The following is a 4,547-nucleotide window of genomic DNA, read 5'->3' on the forward strand; positions in this document are numbered from 1 at the left end:
TCGTATGCCTAGAAGGCCAAGGAACGCAGCTGGTGGGTTACAGCGCCTGCCGAGTCACCAGAACATTGGACTCAGCTGAACCCCCTTCTTTTGTTGCTTCTCCGAATATGTACTTTGTGTGTGGCACCAAGGCTTACACCTGGCTCCCGAAAGGATGGAAGGGCACCTGTTATATTGCCTTCGTTCTTCCACCCACATATGTAGCCCCTGCCAACCACCACCGGCAGAGGCGTGCAGACGACCTTGGGCAAGCCGACTCCACTGGAGCACAGTTCCTGGATGCAGCAAAGGGACTTGTTCCTCTGTGGGGCCCAATGGCTAACAGCCGTGCTATCCGACACCTGACCCAGGCAGTAGAAACAACGATCAATATCACGGCTGGCATCCTCGCCAACAATACTGCGGAGCTTCAGGCGGTCCGCCTCGTGACCCTCCAAAATCGACTTGTCTTAGACGTGGTCCTAGCCGACCGAGGAGGAGCATGCCGCATCATCGGATCCAGCTGCTGCACCTACGTGCCTGACAACTCGCCTTCAGTCTACAAAGCCATTGAACACCTCCACAGACTGTCCTCAGAGGTTCACCAAGAGCAGGAAGGATGGTCGCTTGGGAGCTGGTTTTGGGACACTTTGAAAAATTGGGGTTGGAAGTTGTTTTCCTTCGTACTGATACCTATTGTAATATTATGTGGGTGTTGCTTAGGTATCCAATGTCTGCCACCTTTGCTCGGCCTTGCTTCTAACTGTATGTGCCCAAAGACTTTGGACTTCCGAAATGAGCACATGAGCCCCCTCTATGAAGTAGAAATACGTGGCCTTATGGGGATAAATCCAAACTGACAAGTTGGCGAGACATGTTAAAAGGGAGGACTGTGGAATTTTAGTTTGCGATCTGAACATTATCTGCGCCAACTTGTCACCTATGCACTACGTGTACGGCAGCCATTCTAGGTCACCTATGTACTACGTGCACGGCAGCCATTTTAGATATCATGGTCCCCCTGCCCACGATCTATCGCCAGCGCGCCCCTGTGACCCAGCAAGCATCCTCCGCGCGCCCTGGCTCCCCCTCCCTCCTCCTTATGAGCATGACCCTTCTGCATGACCCTGTCCTTGGGAATCATGCCAGCGCCTGACCAACACCTCCTCCCCTCCCATGAATGCCCCTCTGTTGAGCAACCTCCCCTCTGCGCTGGATTGTCCACGCGGCATGAATACCACTCCATTGATGGCCCCTCACCCCGTGTCCGACTGTCCACACAGGTCCGAGGCCATTGCCTAAGCCGAGAGATATCATTTACTACCCTTATTGTATGAGGTCGCTCTCCTTCAAAGGACCCTCTATTGATCCAGGCCTCCCCACCCCCCTGTGACATGATCAGGCGCACACATCCTAAGACTCGACGAAACACTCAGCTGCGTGATGACTCTTCCTCTTATCAGCAGGTTGAGGACCTCTATTGTGAAGGTATATGGGGGTGGGATTAACACGAGGATTACGGGGATGTCTTTTCCTTGCCTTACAAAGTTGTGATTGTAATAAAGGAAGGTCACATGCCATAAACCAGTGTATAAGAGGCCAGGCCTCCGAGAGGCTGTTAGAGCACCTCGAGACGATGCCTTGTTGTCTGATCTGATGTGTTCTGCTCCGTCGGAATAAACTTCTGTTTCCTGCCTTCTGGTCTCCGGCGCCTGCCTCATTGCTTGGTAAATTTCAATGGTACAAGGGCGGTTAGCGCCGGGCAAATCTTGAGAAAGGTCCTAGCCCTACCTTTTTCTACAGCTTGTGACCCCATTTAGCTGTTCTGCAAAGCTCGACCTCAAAAACAGTGCCTCCTGGGCCTCTTTCAACTTCTAAAGCAAAGAAACTTTTCGAAAAACGCTCATAGCCCTGAATCCATCCAATCACTTCTCAGACCCGCTCCCAGCTAACTACCTAAAAGTCTTTATTCCAAGTTTAGTGCCTCTATGGACCAGGATTATTAATGCCTCTCTGCTGGAAGGAACCATCCCAGACATACTCAAGGCTGGTCAGGTATCCCCTATCTTAAAGAAACCATCGGCGGATCCGTCAGACCTGAATAACTGTCGTCCAATATCCAACATTCCTATCCTGGCCAAAGTACTAGAAAAAATTGTACACTCGCAGCTTAGCAACCATATAGATCACTTCAACCTGCTTGACCAATTCCAATTTGGTTTTCGATCAGGTCACATTACCGAATCAGCCATGACCCACATAATAGATGACGCATTAAAAATATTAGACCAAAACGAAGCCTGTTTACTATTCCTGCTTGACCTATCCTCAGCCTTTGACACAGTCAAACACGACAATTTACTTGACCTCTTGAAACAGAAAATGGGACTATCGGGAACAGTTCTAAACTCGTTCACTTCCTTCCTTCAAAATGGAACTCAAAGATTCAAGATCAATAAATCTCTATCCAAGCCCACCCCAGTCTTTTTAGGAGTACCCCAGGGATCCTCCCTCCCCCCGACACTCTTCATCTGTTTATGGAACCACTCACAGAGATTCTTAACTCCTCAAACTTCCACTATCACATGTACGCTGACGACACTCAACTCTTCATTAACCCCTTCGATGCTGGTGACGGAACCATTCCGCCATCAGTCACGGTTGAGCTGTGCTGATGACGGAATGGTTCCGTCACGACCACATCCAGTTAAGGAATGTGCAGCATCGGGGAGGAATCAAGGCAGCAGGCAAGGTGTTAAGGTCCACTCACTTGAGGACATCAAATCCCTCAACTCAACGCTACAAAAAACGCAGACCTGGCTGGCAAAAAAACACTTAAAACTCAACACCTTCAAAACGGAATTCCTCCTAATACCCCCCCAATCAAACTACCATCATACGCGAGTGGATGAAGCATCTAATAGCATTCAACGGTCAACCTCTCATTATTGACTCTGCAAAATCGTTAGGAATTACTCAAGACAGTAAGCTAAACATGCAAAATCACATCAGCGCTGCGACTAAAGTAGCTATTTTCCAGATGAACATCCTGAGACGAATGAAACCCTTCATACCTGCAAATGACTTCAAACAGGCATTTCAAGCACTAGTAACCCCCAGAGTGGATTTTGGGAGTGTTGCTCTCTGCAGCCTTCCCAGATTGACGATGTCCCCTTTAAGAGCCTCAATCAATGCAGCCGCCAGACTCATCACAGGTTCTAAATTGAACTCTCACATCTCTCCGGACCTTCGTGCCAACTGGCTACCTTTTGAGGCCAGAATCCATCTGAAAATCGCCTGTATAACACACAAGGCATTGCATCACAATACCCCGAAATACCTAGTGGAGAAATTAGAACTATCTGGTGGTAGCAAAACCACTAGGAGCCCTTCCAGTCTTCTACTGAAACTTCAACGATTTACTAAGAAGAAAACTTACAACGGTACCTTCTCAGGAATGGCTCAGAGGATTTGGAATGCCTTACCCGTAGAAACGAGTCAGAACCCACCCGCGGCATTTTTCAAAAAAGAAGTGAAATCGATTCTCATGGCTAAATTCACTTGAACTCTTCACAGAGACACGTATATATTTGTCAGCTTGTAAATTATAGTATTCTCATGTATATGTTTATTATCCTGTACCTGCATCATAATAGTTTCCACTTATGTATTAGTACACCTTATATGATTTCTTTCTTTATGTCCATCACCTATAATTTCCTTGTAAAGCGCTCTGATACCCGCAAGGGTCTTGTTTGCGCTATACAAAACCTTCTTAAAATAAAAATAAATAAATAAATAATACCTGGCAAGGCACAAGACAAACTTTTGAGCATTGTTCAAACAGCATCGAGATTTATTTATTTGAAAAGTTTTATAGATCGCTAACATGACCCTTGTGGCTATCAGGGCACTGTACAAAGTGTTGAAAGCATGATTAAACACATTGTCAAGCAAAAATGGAGAAAATAATCAAGTTCAAAGGCCAGGTAGATGTCCCAACTAGTCCAGTTTCAGACGACATAACCATGCTGTGTAAAGGAGCTTTAACAGTTTTTATATTCAGACAGCATCCTATGTCCAGTAGCTGAATGCTGGAGAGTCATGCAGATAGTGCGTTATGCAAGCTTCAGATGACATACTGTGCAAAAGAGCGTAAACAGCTTAAAATCATAGGCCATCCTATGTCAACCTGACTAAACATAAGCCAATCATTCGGAAAGTGCATTGTGCAAACATCAAAGGAATACTGTGCAAAAAAACATTAACGGTTTAGAGTCATGGATCGTCATAATTCTACCTGCCTAAGGAGAACATTTGTGAGCTTATTATTACATTTTACACAGTTAATTAAAACTCTTGCAATAAAAATGCCTCTTTGCATTTTTAAGAGCAGGGCGAGGCTGACCATCGCATTTAAAACACGTTGTGAAGACAGGGCAATCATGTACAGTACCCGCAACAGCAGATAAAAAAATATCAAATTCAAAGATAAAATAAACCTTATGGCTTAGTGTAATAAGAAAACACTAGGGCATTGTCCAAAGTAGTCTGTAATGAGTTTTCGA

This window comes from Lissotriton vulgaris, chromosome 11, assembly GCF_964263255.1.
Source record: "Lissotriton vulgaris chromosome 11, aLisVul1.2, whole genome shotgun sequence".
Classification (NCBI taxonomy): Eukaryota; Metazoa; Chordata; class Amphibia; order Caudata; family Salamandridae; genus Lissotriton; species Lissotriton vulgaris.